Below are 18,515 nucleotides of genomic sequence, written 5' to 3'. Positions count from 1 at the left end.
TGGCACTATTTATTAATTTATTTATATATTTGCCATCTAAATTTTAACCCCTGTTTTAACTCTTCAATTTTTTACAGACTGTGAATGACAGCATGAGCAAGAACAAAAAGCTTTGGGAAGAAGCGCTAAGTGTCTACCGCCACACTGCCTTGAATGCACCCGATCCCGTCTGATCTCGGAAGTTAAGCAGGGCCAGGCCTGGTCAGTACCTGGATGGGAGACCGCCTGGGAACACCAGGTGCGGTAGGCTTTTTTTTTCATTTTTAAAGCAGTGAAGCATGCGTCATATTTACTGATAGTAGCAATATTCATTGAAACAACTGTAGCTTGCAATTACTAAAAATTAGATGTCCATTGTATTAAAGATAATTATCTTTTGTAAAGACAGACAGACAGGCAGGCAGGCAGAAAAAGGGGCAGGAAACTCTTTATCTATGTATAGTTTTTGTCATGGGTCAGCAAGTGATTCTGGGCCTGTACTGGCGCTATTTATTAATTTATTTATATATTTGCCATCTAAATTTTAACCCCGTTTTAACTCTTCAATTTTTTACAGACTGTGAATGACAGCATGAGCAAGAACAAAAAGCTTTGGGAAGAAGCGCTAAGTGTCTACCGCCACACTGCCTTGAATGCACCCGATCCCGTCTGATCTCGGAAGTTAAGCAGGGCCAGGCCTGGTCAGTACCTGGATGGGAGACCGCCTGGGAACACCAGGTGCGGTAGGCTTTTTTTTTTCATTTTTAAAGCAGTGAAGCATGCGTCATATTTACTGATAGTAGCAATATTCATTGAAACAACTGTAGCTTGCAATTACTAAAAATTAGATGTCCATTGTATTAAAGATAATTATCTTTTGTAAAGACAGACAGACAGGCAGGCAGGCAGAAAAGGGGCAGGAAACTCTTTATCTATGTATAGTTTTTGTCATGGGTCAGCAAGTGATTCTGGGCCTGTACTGGCGCTATTTATTAATTTATTTATATATTTGCCATCTAAATTTTAACCCCGTTTTAACTCTTCAATTTTTTACAGACTGTGAATGACAGCATGAGCAAGAACAAAAAGCTTTGGGAAGAAGCGCTAAGTGTCTACCGCCACACTGCCTTGAATGCACCCGATCCCGTCTGATCTCGGAAGTTAAGCAGGGCCAGGCCTGGTCAGTACCTGGATGGGAGACCGCCTGGGAACACCAGGTGCGGTAGGCTTTTTTTTTTCATTTTTAAAGCAGTGAAGCATGCGTCATATTTACTGATAGTAGCAATATTCATTGAAACAACTGTAGCTTGCAATTACTAAAAATTAGATGTCCATTGTATTAAAGATAATTATCTTTTGTAAAGACAGACAGACAGGTAGGCAGGCAGAAAAGGGGCAGGAAACTCTTTATCTATGTATAGTTTTTGTCATGGGTCAGCAAGTGATTCTGGGCCTGTACTGGCGCTATTTATTAATTTATTTATATATTTGCCATCTAAATTTTAACCCCGTTTTAACTCTTCAATTTTTTACAGACTGTGAATGACAGCATGAGCAAGAACAAAAAGCTTTGGGAAGAAGCGCTAAGTGTCTACCGCCACACTGCCTTGAATGCACCCGATCCCGTCTGATCTCGGAAGTTAAGCAGGGCCAGGCCTGGTCAGTACCTGGATGGGAGACCGCCTGGGAACACCAGGTGCGGTAGGCTTTTTTTTTCATTTTTAAAGCAGTGAAGCATGCGTCATATTTACTGATAGTAGCAATATTCATTGAAACAACTGTAGCTTGCAATTACTAAAAATTAGATGTCCATTGTATTAAAGATAATTATCTTTTGTAAAGACAGACAGACAGGCAGGCAGGCAGAAAAAGGGGCAGGAAACTCTTTATCTATGTATAGTTTTTGTCATGGGTCAGCAAGTGATTCTGGGCCTGTACTGGCACTATTTATTAATTTATTTATATATTTGCCATCTAAATTTTAACCCCGTTTTAACTCTTCAATTTTTTACAGACTGTGAATGACAGCATGAGCAAGAACAAAAAGCTTTGGGAAGAAGCGCTAAGTGTCTACCGCCACACTGCCTTGAATGCACCCGATCCCGTCTGATCTCGGAAGTTAAGCAGGGCCAGGCCTGGTCAGTACCTGGATGGGAGACCGCCTGGGAACACCAGGTGCGGTAGGCTTTTTTTTTCATTTTTAAAGCAGTGAAGCATGCGTCATATTTACTGATAGTAGCAATATTCATTGAAACAACTGTAGCTTGCAATTACTAAAAATTAGATGTCCATTGTATTAAAGATAATTATCTTTTGTAAAGACAGACAGGCAGGCAGGCAGAAAAAGGGGCAGGAAACTCTTTATCTATGTATAGTTTTTGTCATGGGTCAGCAAGTGATTCTGGGCCTGTACTGGCGCTATTTATTAATTTATTTATATATTTGCCATCTAAATTTTAACCCCGTTTTAACTCTTCAATTTTTTACAGACTGTGAATGACAGCATGAGCAAGAACAAAAAGCTTTGGGAAGAAGCGCTAAGTGTCTACCGCCACACTGCCTTGAATGCACCCGATCCCGTCTGATCTCGGAAGTTAAGCAGGGCCAGGCCTGGTCAGTACCTGGATGGGAGACCGCCTGGGAACACCAGGTGCGGTAGGCTTTTTTTTTCATTTTTAAAGCAGTGAAGCATGCGTCATATTTACTGATAGTAGCAATATTCATTGAAACAACTGTAGCTTGCAATTACTAAAAATTAGATGTCCATTGTATTAAAGATAATTATCTTTTGTAAAGACAGACAGACAGGCAGGCAGGCAAAAAGAGGGGCAGGAAACTCTTTATCTGTGTATACTTTTTGTCATGGGTCAGCAAGTGATTCTGGGCCTGTACTGGCACTATTTATTAATTTATTTATATATTTGCCATCTAAATTTTAACCCCTTTTTAACTCTTTAATTTTTTACAGACTGTGAATGACAGCATGAGCAAGAACCAAAAGCGTTGGGAAGAAGCGCTAAGTGTCTACTGCCACACTGCCTTGAATGCACCCGATCCCGTATGATCTCGGAAGTTAAGCAGAGCCAGGCCTGGTCAGTACCTGGATGGGAGGCTGCCTGGGAACACCAGGTGCGGTATTTTTTTTTTTTTTCATTTTTAAAGCAGTGAATCATGCCTCATATTTAATGATAGTAGCAATATTCATTGAAACAACTGTAGCTTGCAATTACTAAAAATTAGATATCCATTGTATTAAAGATAATAAAGACAGACAGGCAGGCAGAAAGAGGGGCAGGAAACTCTGTATCTATGTATACTTTTTGTCATGGGTCAGCAAGTGATTCTGGGCCTGTACTGGCACTATTTATTAATTTATTTATATATTTGCCATCTAAATTTTAACCCCGTTTTAACTCTTCAATTTTTTACAGACTGTGAATGACAGCATGAGCAAGAACAAAAAGCTTTGGGAAGAAGCGCTAAGTGTCTACCGCCACACTGCCTTGAATGCACCCGATCCTGTCTGATCTCGGAAGTTAAGCAGGGCCAGGCCTGGTCAGTACCTGGATGGGAGACCGCCTGGGAACACCAGGTGCGGTAGGCTTTTTTTTCATTTTTAAAGCAGTGAAGCATGCGTCATATTTACTGATAGTAGCAATATTCATTGAAACAACTGTAGCTTGCAATTACTAAAAATTAGATGTCCATTGTATTATGAGCTGCTTATTCTATTTTCATTATTTTATATGTTTAACCAAACTTTTCCTTTTCTTTTACTGAACTCTTCTCTGAAACTGCAGATATATTACTTCTGTATTTTCCAGCAATTCACTCCTGACCTAATAAGTGATGTATCTTTAACAACTTACTTTTAGCCTAAAAAGTATATATCAGTACATCTTAAAGTTATGGCTTCTCCCATACATTGTTTTTTTAAATATCTGAAACTCAAGGTAAAATCCAAGGCTTCTCTGTACAGTATCAACTTCTCAATCCAATTAGCCAGCTAGCCTCTGGACACATTCCAAGAAAACATATCTCCCAAATTTTAACATAGAGGACCTGTTTTTTTTCTTCCTTTCCTAGTAACCACTAATCATGTGAGATTTATTGGCCAATCATTATCAGCCAATTAGCTCTCTGCTTTGTAAGTTACTGTAATAGTATAAAAATGCATGTATATGAAAATGTGTTAGTCTTGCGTTGCTGTTTTTTGTTCTGGGACACTGTTGCAACAGTGTAATAAAGATTACCTCTCCTGAGGTGAGCCCTTGTTTGATAAATATCTGGTCTGGACCTCTTTATTACTGCACTTGAGACGAGCTCACTCAAGACAGTAACTTGGCGACTCTGGTGGGACATGCTTCAGGTCGACCTTTCCGTGCCTCCCTGGCTGGGAACCAACATCTGCGCGCACCCATCTGATTCAGGTCTATAGCTTACCTGTGGGAGGTTTTGTCTTGTTGGCCAGGGAGTCCCGGGGGGCGATAAGGGAGTACGTCCTGAGGAACAGACCACAAACAACGGACACAATCTACCCCTTGGACCAGTCTGTGAGTGTCTTCATGTCTTTTGTGTTCATGTACGTGTAATATATGTTGTGGGTCTTTTACCCTGTTTTTGTTTTATATACTGGATCACTATTAAATTCAGTGGGACATCTGTCTGGCAGTTAAACACCATTAGGGTGCCAGCCCACTATAAAATAAAGTTTCAGGTGGTAGGGATTTTACAGAGGCAGAAATAGTGATCCAAGACATATTGTGACTTGAGACTATAGTGCTAATCTCTCCCGCTAAGCAGGGACGTTGAGGTAGTGTCCGTCCGGTAACTGCAGGGGCTTGATTGACTATAGTGCTAATCTCTCCCGCTAGGCAGGGACGTTGAGGAAGTGTCCGTCCGGTAACTGCAGGGACTTGATTAGGGATTGAAGTGAGGTGTGGATTTTGAGGAGTTAAAGTGCCCCTGTTTTTGGTCTAATTTTTGTAGACTGGGCACTTTGTCATAAAAATTTACATTCACTTTAAGGAACAGGGATATAATAATGGTATCCCGGCTGTCTAAAGTAGACAAAGACTCTCCCCTTGTTAAAGTATATGCAAATTAGGGAAAACTCAGTACTGCTGGGTTATAAAAAAAAATAGAATTTATACTTTGTGCACAGGGCTCTGAGTTTCCTATACTCTCAGCCTTGATCCTGAATTAAGGTGGCCGAGATTTGGGTCCTTTGAGCTCCCTAAATTAATTGCCCTCCGCAATCTTCTGGTTGATATATGCCCTGACCAGATGGACTACTATTATCTGTTTGAGAATAGTAGGGTTACGGACGTCAAAACCCAAATGAAAATGTGTTTTCTGTATTACTAAAAGTTTCATGTATGTTAACATTGCTTTAGAATAAATGCTGGGAGTTAAATATTTGAGGTATGCGAGTTGATAAGAATTTTTGTGTACAATCGCTGCAAAAGAAAGCTGGCCTTGATGTTTGATGCAGGATGGAGCTGTGTGTGTGTATCAGGGATTCTTAGCTAAGAAATTTGATGACGTAATGATTTGCTTGTAATTGCTGTAACTTGGTTTTAAAGTCATATGTATGTTCTTAATTTTGTGCGCCAATAATAGAATTTTTTTTAGTTTTAAGTGATATTTGTTTTATGTATGGGCTGATAAGAGATTTAATGTGTTTCCATCTGTTTGAGGCATATAAAATATATCTGCAAGTGAAGTAGCTAAGGACTTTGAAAGTGCGATGGTGTGTGTCATTTTTGTCACGCTCTAGTAAATATGAGAGTTTTTCTTGTATATGACTAATGGGTTAAGTATGTTTGTGGAAAAGATAATAAGGTAAAAAAACTTGTCTTGTTTGCCATTGGAGTTCTGCTTCTTTGCTGTATTATGGACTGTGTGTCATTAGATGTATGTATTTGGGTCTGTTTCTTTTGCAATAAATATTTAAGTATATGCAGGTTGCGATGCAGTGGGGAGGTGGAATTTTGATGGTAAATAAGACAATAAGTTTGAATATGTAATATGATAAATGGTCAGCCCTTATGGGGACAGTACACTGTAAAATTGTTTTTATATTAATGTATTTTCAATGACTTGTTATACAAGCTGCATAGTATAAAAAATAATCGGCAGCTAACAATATAAATTTAAATATCACTCCCCACACTTTACATTTAAAGGGACACTCAGGTTTTATAAAATTTTCATGATTCAGATACAGCATGTAATTTTAAACAACTTTCCAATTTACTTCCATTAAAAATAATGTGCACAGTCTTTTATATTTACATTTTTTTTTTTTTGAGTCACCAGCTCCTACTGAGCATGTGCAAGAACTCAGACTATACGTATATGCATTTGTGATTGGCTGATTGCTATCACATAGTACAGGGGGAGTGGAAATATACATAACTTAGAAATGTGTTAGAAAAGAATCTACTACTCATTTGAAATTCAGACTAAATGCTATTGTATTGTCTTGTTATATTGCATTTGTTGATTATGCAAATCTGCTGTGTTTACTGGTCCTGTCTCTGGGAGCATAATAATTGCATAAGACCTGGATGATTTTCTATATTTTTACTTTAGTTTGTTTTACAATAGTTTGCTTACATAATCACCTTGTGTAGACCTTTCCTTGTATATATAGATAATATAAAATCTGTGAGACTAGCAGTGAAAAAAAAGAGTTACATTTGCTTTCCAGTTGATTGAGGCTTCATGCCGATGTGGATTTGACTTCTGAGTTGAATACATACAGGTCTGTCTGTGTAAAAGTCTGTTCTAATACAGGAGTGGAATTGCATGATGCAAACGTTTTCTTTTTCTCTTCAAATAAGTTGCAAACTGAGAGATATCACTGACCTGAATGTATTCAAGCTCTAAAAAAAACTGCTCACTGCTCAACACAGAGTCAGGGGGTGGAGCAAGTGCTATGCACAGAAGGCAGGAAAAAAAAATATTTAAAGGGGTATAGGCAAACTGATATAAAATCTGAGATTTCAAAAAATATTTACAGAGAAAGAAAATGAAGTTTATTGTATGCTCAGCACTAGTATATTTAACTATGTCAAGCAGTTTCAATTAAAAATTATTCTTAATTTGGGTAAACTGTCCCTTTAACTATCCTGCACCCCTGTGAGTGTGGTTTCTTATTACTGGCTTGTTTACTTAGGCTGATTGATAGATGAGACTCCAGTATAAAACTTTTACTATAGGTGGGTATACCACAGACTAAATCAGCTATTTCAAATGCCAAAATAGAGGAAAGGAGCTTGTACAGGGACATTCTTTACACATTTATGTGCCACACGCAGTACACCTCTTACTCAGTCAGACAAATACACAACATTTTTTTAAACCAACGTCTCACTAGGTATGAGACATTGCTTCTTGTACCTTCTAATATCACTATCATCTACTGTACCTCTCTCAACCCAGCAACTTTGTTACCTCTACCTGATGATAGTACCCCACACTATGACTGTTTATCTGTATCTCTCTTTTAATCCAAACTAAGGGATGGCCTCTCTGATGTGCCTCTACCTAACCTGGATTGGACACTGTTCTGTGATAGAAGTTTGAGGATGGTGAATGTTTCTGCTGTAGTCATGACAGATTCTGTTATAGAGGCCGAGCCCCTCCCATCTCACTACAGTGCCCAAGCGGCTGAGCTATCACTCACACTTGCTTGTCAGCTCTCAAAGGACAGGTCAGTAAACATTTACACTGATAGTAAATATGCTTTAGGGATTGTATATGCCACTTGTCAATTATGGAAATTAAGGGGTTTTCTAACTTCTGCTGGTACCCAAATTGCCAATGCACCACAAGCTTCTGCATTCCTTGACTCAATCCATTTACCCACTTCCATCTCTGTCATGCATTGCAAAGCACACACCCACTCACAGGAACCCATTTCCCTTTGTAATAGTTATGCTGATCAAATTGCTTAGCATGCAGCTTCTCTGCCATTTACACTACATTGTCTCTCTTTACACTTCTCTTCCTGAACAAACTGTTCACCTCTGGACTATTCTTGGTGTTACCTGTGACTTTTGGTATCTGGTCCACTCCAGATGGATGCCCTGCTCTACCTCAACCACACCCCTCTCTTATGCTATCCTTTCTGCATAACAAAACACACTGAGGTACCACACAACTTTGCCCCCCCCCCCCCCATCAAGCTGCAAAATGGGTTGTATTGAATTGTGAGACGTGCTCAATTCAATCCAAGGGGGGAACCTAAAGGCCCACCAGGCGGATGCCCATGGGCATTTGAAACTTTTGAATGTTTACAAATTGACTTTTCTGACATACCTCCCTGTAGGGGTTTCAAACATTTACTTGTGATAGTGGACCAACTTACTGGATGGGTCGAGGCCTTTCCTACAAGAACTGTGAAAGTCCAAGAAGTTGCCAAGTGAATGCTAAAAGAACTCATACCCAGGTTTGGCCTCCCAGAGTAATTGAATCTAACAGAGGAACACATTTCACAAGTAATATTATTCGGCAACTGACATTAGCCTTAGGCTTTCCTTGGCATCTCCATACCCCTTGGCATCCAGAAAAGCTCAGGCCAAGTGGAAAGAAAGAACCAGACCCTAAAACAGACTATTGCAAAAATTTGTTCTCAAGTAAGCCTTAAATGGGTAGATGCTTTGCCCCTAGCACTGTTTGGGACTCACACAAACCATAGGGGGACCCTCAAGCTCTCACAATATGAACTATTGTTTGGTAGGCCAACTCCTTTGTATAGTGCCAACACCTTACACCTGCCTGACCTTGCAGTAGGTGATGTATAACTAACTGCTTATCTTTTGCAACTGCAGACATTCTCTCCACAGACATGTCTCTCTCTCTCTCAGTCTTTGCCATTGGACATGACTGCACATCCCTTCCAGTCAGGTGACTTCATTTTAGTCCAGACCTATAAAAAAAAGCCACTGCTTTCTGATATAAAAAATGATCGGATGCCTTGTTATTACATAATGTTCATAATGCTTTAAGATACGCACAACACAACGTTATTTTGAATTATGTGGAGCTCTGTGCATTTTGATATGTCACTGTGTGATAATGATTGTAATATGATGTCTGATCATTCAATAAAGCTGATTTCAAAAATAAAAAAAAGCCACTGCAGCCTCTCTGGAAAGGTCCCTTCCTGGTTTTGCTGACTACTCCAACAGCTATCAAAGTTGCTGAGGTCGACTCTTGGATCCACTACTCCAGGTGTAAAAGATACAGCCCAGACAAAGAAGCAGCCTGCAACAAGCCAAAGAAAGAAGAAGCTGGGGCAACCAAGGCCTCTGAAGAAGGGGTAACCAAGACCCCTGACGACGATTGGTTAATTCAGACCCTTCTGGGTTTGAAACTCAGACTAACCAGAAATAGTGAAATCTCACTAGCTGAATGAGTGAAACTGAAAGATCTGTCTTTCTCTTATTTTCATTGTCTCACTCCTCTGTTGATATCTTGAGTAACATCCCTCAATATGTCTCCTTTGTTTTGTGTCACACTTTTGACCATGCTCTCTTACTCTATTTCCCAATATGTGTCTTCTGGTCAGTGTGTTTGTCCTAACCCCTTTACTAAATACTCTTGTTCTGGTAACCTTGTATCTGTGGCAGTTTTTCCTCCTACTACTAGCTGCACTCAACAAGTAATTATACTCAAAGTTCGTATTTAAAGGTCCTAAGGGGTTTGTTATCCAGTCTATTTGCATAGCCCCACTAGTAAATGTGGTTTGAAAATTATGAAGTGGGTAGCTGAGAAATGAAAGTCACCCCTTCTTTCTTGACGTTCCCCTGTAACTACAATTGCCACAACCCCTATTTACCCCCACGATGATAATTTACCTAATGCCCAATTGTCCACAGAGAACTATTCTTTAGGTGAATGGGGACTAAACTCAAACGTTGTCCTACTCCAAACTATAGCCAATCACACAGAGGGCAATTGTTATATTTGTGCTCGCATTCCCACTCATCATAAGAGGGGTATTCCTCTTATGGGTATTAATGTTGATTTGTTTACCTTTGATTTGTCTACTTTTATTCCTCCAGGTACACCATTGTTCAACCCATCAGGTAATTTTATCTCTTTGGGAGGCACCTCATATGGTACTATCTGCAGGGAAATTGGCCAAGGTACGGTGCGGTTGGGTGCCTCCCTATGTGAGTATGTAATCTCCAGTAATGGCACTCATTTCCAGCTGGTAAATTTCTCTGGAATGATCCTGACTGTGAATCATAATCTCACTGCACTTTTTTTGTTTCCTCCAGGGCCCCAATTGTACTTTTGTTTCCCCATCCCTTGTACAATCTTTCCTCAGCAGACCACCCCCTGGGTTGTATTGATATGTGGACAGACAGCGGTGTCAGTCCTCCCTGGTAACTCTACAGCCATCTGCTTCCTGGGTGTGGTAACCCCAGCCATCCGTGTTGTCCCCACGCTGCCCTTGGGCCCAATTCGCAATAAACGTGAATCTGAAAGCTTGCTGCCCCCCCTTGTCCAACAGTATGCTGGAGATTCAACTGGTCGAGCTATCCTCCCGGCCGTTGGTGTCTACCTGAATCATCAGGACATCATCATGTTATCTGTGACACTACAGACTTTCATGAATGAGAGTGCAGGAGTTGTTCAGAGTGTGGCCCAAGAGTTGAAGCAGCTTAGACAACTAGCATTGCAGAATAGGATGGCCCTTGATTACCTCCTGGCATCCCAGGGAGGGGAGGGGGGTGTAGTCTTGTGAGCAAAGAATGTTGTACCTATGTTACTGATCAATCACTTAATTTGAGTCACCATCTCACAGTTATTAGGTCCCTATCCCAGGATGTCCAAGATGTGATTGATGACAAATTTGGCCTTGGAGGTAATTTTAACCATCTCTTTGATTGGCTACCTAATTTGGGATGGTTACACTCCCTTTTCTTTCATGTAATTAGCAAGAGTCCATGAGCTAGTGACGTATGGGATATACATTCCTACCAGGAGGGGCAAAGTTTCCCAAACCTCAAAATGCCTATAAATACACCCCTCACCACACCCACAATTCAGTTTTACAAACTTTGCCTCCGATGGAGGTGGTGAAGTAAGTTTGTGCTAGATTCTACGTTGATATGCGCTCCGCAGCAAGTTGGAGCCCGGTTTTCCTCTCAGCGTGCAGTGAATGTCAGAGGGATGTGAGGAGAGTATTGCCTATTTGAATGCAGTGATCTCCTTCTACGGGGTCTATTTCATAGGTTCTCTGTTATCGGTCGTAGAGATTCATCTCTTACCTCCCTTTTCAGATCGACGATATACTCTTATATATACCATTACCTCTGCTGATTCTCGTTTCAGTACTGGTTTGGCTTTCTACAAACATGTAGATGAGTGTCCTGGGGTAAGTAAATCTTATTTTCTGTGACACTCTAAGCTATGGTTGGGCACTTTGTTTATAAAGTTCTAAATATATGTATTCAAACATTTATTTGCCTTGACTCAGAATGTTCAACTTTCCTTATTTTCAGACAGTCAGTTTCATATTTGGGATAATGCATTTGATTTAATCATTTTTTCTTACCTTCAAAAATTTGACTCTTCCCTGTGGGCTGTTAGGCTCGCGGGGGCTGAAAATGCTTCATTTTATTGCGTCATTCTTGGCGCGGACTTTTTTGGCGCAAAAATTCTATTTCCGTTTCCGGCGTCATACGTGTCGCCGGAAGTTGCGTCATTTTTTGACGTTATTTCGCGCCAAAAATGTCGGCGTTCCGGATGTGGCGTCATTTTTGGCGCCAAAAGCATTTAGGCGCCAAATAACGTGGGCGTCTTATTTGGCGCGAAAAAATATGGGCGTCGCTTTTGTCTCCACATTATTTAAGTCTCATTTTTTATTGCTTCTGGTTGCTAGAAGCTTGTTCTTTGGCATTTTTTCCCATTCCTGAAACTGTCATTTAAGGAATTTGATAAATTTTGCTTTATATATATGTTGTTTTTTCTCTTACATATTGCAAGATGTCTCACGTTGCATCTGTGTCAGAAGATACTACAGGAAAATCGCTGTCAAGTGCTGAATCTACCAAAGCTAAGTGTATCTGCTGTAAACTTTTGGTAGCTTTTTCTCCAGCTGTTGTTTGTATTGATTGTCATGACAAACTTGTTAAAGCAGATAATATTTCCTTTAGTAAAGTACCATTGCCTGTTGCAGTTCCTTCAACATCTAAGGTGCAGAATGTTCCTGATAATATAAGAGATTTTGTTTCTGAATCCATAAAGAAGGCTATGTCTGTTATTTCTCCTTCTAGTAAACGTAAAAAATCTTTTAAAACTTCTCTCCCTACAGATGAATTTTTAAATGAACATCATCATTCTGATTCTGATGACTCCTCTGGTTCAGAGGATTCTGTCTCAGAGGTTGATGCTGATAAATCTTCATATTTATTTAAAATGGAATTTATTCGTTCTTTACTTAAAGAAGTTCTAATTGCTTTAGAAATAGAGGATTCTGGTCCTCTTGATACTAATTCTAAACGTTTGGATAAGGTATTTAAAGCTCCTGCGGTTATTCCAGAAGTTTTTCCTGTTCCTAATGCTATTTCTGCAGTAATTTCCAAAGAATGGGATAAATTGGGTAATTCATTTACTCCTTCTAAACGTTTTAAGCATTTATATCCTGTGCCGTCTGACAGATTAGAATTTTGGGACAAAATCCCTAAAGTTGATGGGGCTATTTCTACCCTTGCTAAACGTACTACTATTCCTACGTCAGATGGTACTTCATTTAAGGATCCTCTAGATAGGAAAATTGAATCCTTTCTAAGAAAAGCTTATCTGTGTTCAGGTAATCTTCTTAGACCTGCTATATCTTTGGCTGATGTTGCTGCAGCTTCAACTTTTTGGTTGGAAACTTTAGCGCAACAAGTAACACATCGTGATTCTCATGACATTATTATTCTTCTTCAGCATGCTAATAATTTTATCTGTGATGCCATTTTTGATATTATCAGAGTTGATGTCAGGTTTATGTCTCTAGCTATTTTAGCTAGAAGAGCTTTATGGCTTAAAACTTGGAATGCTGATATGGCTTCTAAATCAACTTTACTTTCTATTTCTTTCCAGGGTAACAAATTATTTGGTTCTCAGTTGGATTCCATCATTTCAACTGTTACTGGTGGGAAAGGAACTTTTTTACCACAGGATAAAAAATCTAAAGGTAAAAGCAGGGCTAATAATCGTTTTCGTTCCTTTCGTTTCAACAAAGAACAAAAGCCTGATCCTTCATCCTCAGGAGCAGTTTCAGTTTGGAAACCATCTCCAGTCTGGAATAAATCCAAGCCAGCTAGAAAGGCAAAGCCTGCTTCTAAGTCCACATGAAGGTGCGGCCCTCATTCCAGCTCAGCTGGTAGGGGGCAGGTTACGTTTTTTCAAAGAAATTTGGATCAAATCTGTTCACAATCTTTGGATTCAGAACATTGTTTCAGAAGGGTACAGAATTGGTTTCAAGATGAGACCTCCTGCAAAGAGATTTTTTCTTTCCCGTGTCCCAGTAAATCCAGTAAAAGCTCAAGCATTTCTGAAATGTGTTTCAGATCTAGAGTTGACTGGAGTAATTATGCCAGTTCCAGTTCCGGAACAGGGGATGGGGTTTTATTCAAATCTCTTCATTGTACCAAAGAAGGAGAATTCCTTCAGACCAGTTCTGGATCTAAAAATATTGAATTGTTATGTAAGGATACCAACATTCAAAATGGTAACTGTAAGGACTATCTTGCCTTTTGTTCAGCAAGGGAATTATATGTCCACAATAGATTTACAGGATGCATATCTGCATATTCCGATTCATCCAGATCATTATCAGTTCCTGAGATTCTCTTTTCTGGACAAGCATTACCAGTTTGTGGCTCTGCCGTTTGGCCTAGCTACAGCTCCAAGAATTTTTTCAAAGGTTCTCGGTGCCCTTCTGTCTGTAATCAGAGAACAGGGTATTGTGGTATTTCCTTATTTGGACGATATCTTGGTACTTGCTCAGTCTTTACATTTAGCAGAATCTCATACGAATCGACTTGTGTTGTTTCTTCAAGATCATGGTTGGAGGATCAATTTACCAAAAAGTTCTTTGATTCCTCAGACAAGGAGACGTCAAGAGACGTCTAAAATTGATTGCAGCTTGTCGAAACCTTCAGTCACAATCATTCCCTTTGGTAGCCTTATGCATGGAAATTCTAGGTCTTATGACTGCTGCATCGGACGCGATCCCCTTTGCTCGTTTTCACATGCGACCTCTTCAGCTCTGTATGCTGAAGCAATGGTGCAAGGATTACACGAAGATATCTCAATCAATATCTTTAAAACCGATTGTTCGACACTCTCTAACATGGTGGACAGATCACCATCGTTTAATTCAGGGGGCTTCTTTTGTGCTTCCGACCTGGACTGTAATTTCAACAGATGCAAGTCTCACAGGTTGGGGAGCTGTGTGGGGATCTCTGACGGCACAAGGAGTTTGGGAATCTCAGGAGGTGAGATTACCAATCAATATTTTGGAACTCCGTGCAGTTTTCAGAGCTCTTCAGTTTTGGCCTCTTCTGAAGAGAGAATCGTTCATTTGTTTTCAGACAGACAATGTCACAACTGTGGCATACATCAATCATCAAGGAGGGACTCACAGTCCTCTGGCTATGAAAGAAGTATCTCGAATTTTGGTTTGGGCGGAATCCAGCTCCTGTCTAATCTCTGCGGTTCATATCCCAGGTATAGACAATTGGGAAGCGGATTATCTCAGTCGCCAAACGTTGCATCCGGGCGAATGGTCTCTTCACCCAGAGGTATTTCTTCAGATTGTTCAAATGTGGGAACTTCCAGAAATATATCTGATGGCGTCCCATCTAAACAAGAAACTTCCCAGGTATCTGTCCAGATCCCGGGATCCTCAAGCGGAGGCAGTGGATGCATTATCACTTCCTTGGAAGTATCATCCTGCCTATATCTTTCCGCCTCTAGTTCTTCTTCCAAGAGTAATCTCCAAGATTCTGAAGGAATGCTCGTTTGTTCTGCTGGTAGCTCCGGCATGGCCTCACAGGTTTTGGTATGCGGATCTTGTCCGGATGGCCTCTTGCCAACCGTGGACTCTTGACCAGACCTTCTGTCACAAGGTCCTTTTTTCCATCAGGATCTGAAATCCTTAAATTTAAAGGTATGGAGATTGAACGCTTGATTCTTGGTCAAAGAGGTTTCTCTGACTCTGTGATTAATACTATGTTACAGGCTCGTAAATCTGTATCTCGAGAGATATATTATAGAGTCTGGAAGACTTATATTTCTTGGTGTCTTTCTCATCATTTTTCTTGGCATTCTTTTAGAATACCGAGAATTTTACAGTTTCTTCAGGATGGTTTAGATAAGGGTTTGTCCGCAAGTTCTTTGAAAGGACAAATCTCTGCTCTTTCTGTTCTTTTTCACAGAAAGATTGCTATTCTTCCTGATATTCATTGTTTTGTACAAGCTTTGGTTCATATAAAACCTGTCATTAAGTCAATTTCTCCTCCTTGGAGTTTGAATTTGGTTCTGGGAGCTCTTCAAGCTCCTCCGTTTGAACCTATGCATTCATTGGACATTAAATTACTTTCTTGGAAAGTTTTGTTCCTTTTGGCCATCTCTTCTGCCAGAAGAGTTTCTGAATTATCTGCTCTTTCTTGTGAGTCTCCTTTTCTGATTTTTCATCAGGATAAGGCGGTGTTGCGAACTTCTTTTGAATTTTTACCTAAAGTTGTGAATTCCAACAACATTAGTAGAGAAATTGTGGTTCCTTCATTATGTCCTAATCCTAAGAATTCTAAGGAGAAATCGTTGCATTCTTTGGATGTTGTTAGAGCTTTGAAATATTATGTTGAAGCTACGAAATCTTTCCGTAAGACTTCTAGTCTATTTGTTATCTTTTCCGGTTCTAGAAAAGGCCAGAAAGCTTCTGCCATTTCTTTGGCATCTTGGTTGAAATCTTTAATTCATCTTGCCTATGTTGAGTCGGGTAAAACTCCGCCTCAGAGAATTACAGCTCATTCTACTAGGTCAGTTTCTACTTCCTGGGCGTTTAGGAATGAAGCTTCGGTTGACCAGATCTGCAAAGCAGCAACTTGGTCCTCTTTGCATACTTTTACTAAATTCTACCATTTTTATGTATTTTCTTCTTCTGAAGCAGTTTTTGGTAGAAAAGTACTTCAGGCAGCGGTTTCAGTTTGAATCTTCTGCTTATGTTTTTTGTTAAACTTTATTTTGGGTGTGGATTATTTTCAGCAGGAATTGGCTGTCTTTATTTTTATCCCTCCCTCTCTAGTGACTCTTGTGTGGAAAGATCCACATCTTGGGTAGTCATTATCCCATACGTCACTAGCTCATGGACTCTTGCTAATTACATGAAAGAAAACATAATTTATGTAAGAACTTACCTGATAAATTCATTTCTTTCATATTAGCAAGAGTCCATGAGGCCCGCCCTTTTTTTGTGGTGGTTATGATTTTGTATAAAGCACAATTATTCCAATTCCTTATTTTATATGCTTTCGCACTTTTTTATCACCCCACTTCTTGGTTATTCGTTAAACTGAATTGTGGGTGTGGTGAGGGGTGTATTTATAGGCATTTTGAGGTTTGGGAAACTTTGCCCCTCCTGGTAGGAATGTATATCCCATACGTCACTAGCTCATGGACTCTTGCTAATATGAAAGAAATGAATTTATCAGGTAAGTTCTTACATAAATTATGTTTTTCTGTATGGCATTGTTATTATAGTATGCCTTATCCTGATGTGTTGCTGTATACAATGTGTACCTGGTTTAATCTCTACATGCAAGAATGTTTTCACTGTGTCTCATTCTTCTCCCAAATACTTGTTTCCCTCTATCTGTTTTGAATCTCCCCACCATGTTGAGATCTCTCTTGACCCTGATTTCTTCTGAGTTCACCTACTTCTCTCCTACTCTATGTCTCTTTTGACCTCTTGATCTTACAATGTTATTGTCTACCCACCAGCTGTGCCCTAAAATTCCCTGTCTTATCCCTATGCAGGATGCACTACGTCCCTGGGATCGTCTAGAACTTTCCTACATTGGGAAACTGGCCACGGAGAGACCATGGACCATCATCTACCTTGATGGCCACCCCGGTCGTAGCCTGTATACCCATAACCCACTCCTTTTTCCCTCCCTGGTGGTTTCTATTTCTTCATTGTCTTTCTGTATTGTTTTTTTTGCTTTCATATTGCATTACCTTATACTTACACTGTCTATATTTCCTTCACAGGTGCAGAATTCCTTCACCTCCCAAACATGCCATGATACTGCCTGACAACCCACTATTCGCCATCAACTCTGCAAGAATGATGGGGATTGTTAATTGTTGTTAATAAATCTGGGAGGGGATGTTTCTGCACTATGTCATGCCACACACATATGTCATGCCACACACACATTTACAGCATAGGAATGTTTAGGTAGTTGTCTACTCCACCCGATGGCGACTAGCGTCCGGTAATAGCGGAATTGCCTACTACCTAATAACTTCACTCCTACCTTGTATTTGCTTACCCTCTTGTAGTCCTGTGAACCATCTTGGATGCGAGCACCCATGTACTAATAGCATTGTGATTGTAATTGTCAAACCGCCATGAGTCACATTAAGTTTTTGTGATCGCAGCACTTTGACGTTTGCGATCAAAGGGGGGAATGTTATGAGCTGCTTATTCTATTTTCATTATTTTATATGTTTAACCAAACTTTTCCTTTTCTTTTACTGAACTCTTCTCTGAAACTGCAGATATATTACTTCTGTATTTTCCAGCAATTCACTCCTGACCTAATAAGTGATGTATCTTTAACAACTTACTTTTAGCCTAAAAAGTATATATCAGTACATCTTAAAGTTATGGCTTCTCCCATACATTGTTTTTTTAAATATCTGAAACTCAAGGTAAAATCCAAGGCTTCTCTGTACAGTATCAACTTCTCAATCCAATTAGCCAGCTAGCCTCTGGACACATTCCAAGAAAACATATCTCCCAAATTTTAACATAGAGGACCTGTTTTTTTTCTTCCTTTCCTAGTAACCACTAATCATGTGAGATTTATTGGCCAATCATTATCAGCCAATTAGCTCTCTGCTTTGTAAGTTACTGTAATAGTATAAAAATGCATGTATATGAAAATGTGTTAGTCTTGCGTTGCTGTTTTTTGTTCTGGGACACTGTTGCAACAGTGTAATAAAGATTACCTCTCCTGAGGTGAGCCCTTGTTTGATAAATATCTGGTCTGGACCTCTTTATTACTGCACCTGAGACGAGCTCACTCACGACAATTGTATTAAAGATAATTATCTTTTGTAAAGGCAGGCAGCAGAAAGAGGGGCAGGAAACTGTATCTATGTATACTTTTTGTCATGGGTCAGCAAGTGATTCTGGGCCTGTACTGGCACTATTTATTAATTTATTTATATATTTGCCATCTAAATTTTAACCCGGTTTTAACTCTTCAATTTTTTACAGACTGTGAATG

General features: G+C 39.7%; 7 non-coding genes and 1 pseudogene across 7 annotated transcripts; all 8 read left to right on the top strand.

Annotated features, from left to right (window-relative positions):
* Positions 1–131: 131 nt before the first annotated feature.
* On the top strand, positions 132–250 carry LOC128650488 (5S ribosomal RNA). The gene has a single exon (XR_008400785.1). It is a non-coding gene; the product is annotated as a 5S ribosomal RNA (ribosomal RNA).
* Positions 251–610: 360 nt separating this feature from the next.
* LOC128650475 (5S ribosomal RNA) lies at positions 611–729 on the top strand. The gene has a single exon (XR_008400774.1). It is a non-coding gene; the product is annotated as a 5S ribosomal RNA (ribosomal RNA).
* Positions 730–1,089: 360 nt separating this feature from the next.
* LOC128651133 (5S ribosomal RNA) lies at positions 1,090–1,208 on the top strand. The gene has a single exon (XR_008401081.1). It is a non-coding gene; the product is annotated as a 5S ribosomal RNA (ribosomal RNA).
* Positions 1,209–1,568: 360 nt separating this feature from the next.
* Positions 1,569–1,687, top strand: LOC128651017 (5S ribosomal RNA). The gene has a single exon (XR_008401070.1). It is a non-coding gene; the product is annotated as a 5S ribosomal RNA (ribosomal RNA).
* A 360-nt stretch (positions 1,688–2,047) lies between these two features.
* LOC128650902 (5S ribosomal RNA) lies at positions 2,048–2,166 on the top strand. Its single transcript, XR_008401059.1, has one exon. It is a non-coding gene; the product is annotated as a 5S ribosomal RNA (ribosomal RNA).
* Positions 2,167–2,522: 356 nt separating this feature from the next.
* LOC128650790 (5S ribosomal RNA) lies at positions 2,523–2,641 on the top strand. Its single transcript, XR_008401047.1, has one exon. It is a non-coding gene; the product is annotated as a 5S ribosomal RNA (ribosomal RNA).
* A 360-nt stretch (positions 2,642–3,001) lies between these two features.
* Positions 3,002–3,120, top strand: LOC128650924 (uncharacterized; annotated as a pseudogene).
* A 344-nt stretch (positions 3,121–3,464) lies between these two features.
* Positions 3,465–3,583, top strand: LOC128651103 (5S ribosomal RNA). The gene has a single exon (XR_008401078.1). It is a non-coding gene; the product is annotated as a 5S ribosomal RNA (ribosomal RNA).
* The last annotated feature ends 14,932 nt before the right edge of the window (positions 3,584–18,515 follow it).

Source organism: Bombina bombina, chromosome 2 (genome assembly GCF_027579735.1).
Source record: "Bombina bombina isolate aBomBom1 chromosome 2, aBomBom1.pri, whole genome shotgun sequence".
In the NCBI taxonomy this organism is placed as follows: Eukaryota; Metazoa; Chordata; class Amphibia; order Anura; family Bombinatoridae; genus Bombina; species Bombina bombina.
The sequence above is the reverse complement of the archived record's forward strand: the minus strand, read 5'-3'. Positions and strand labels throughout refer to the sequence as shown.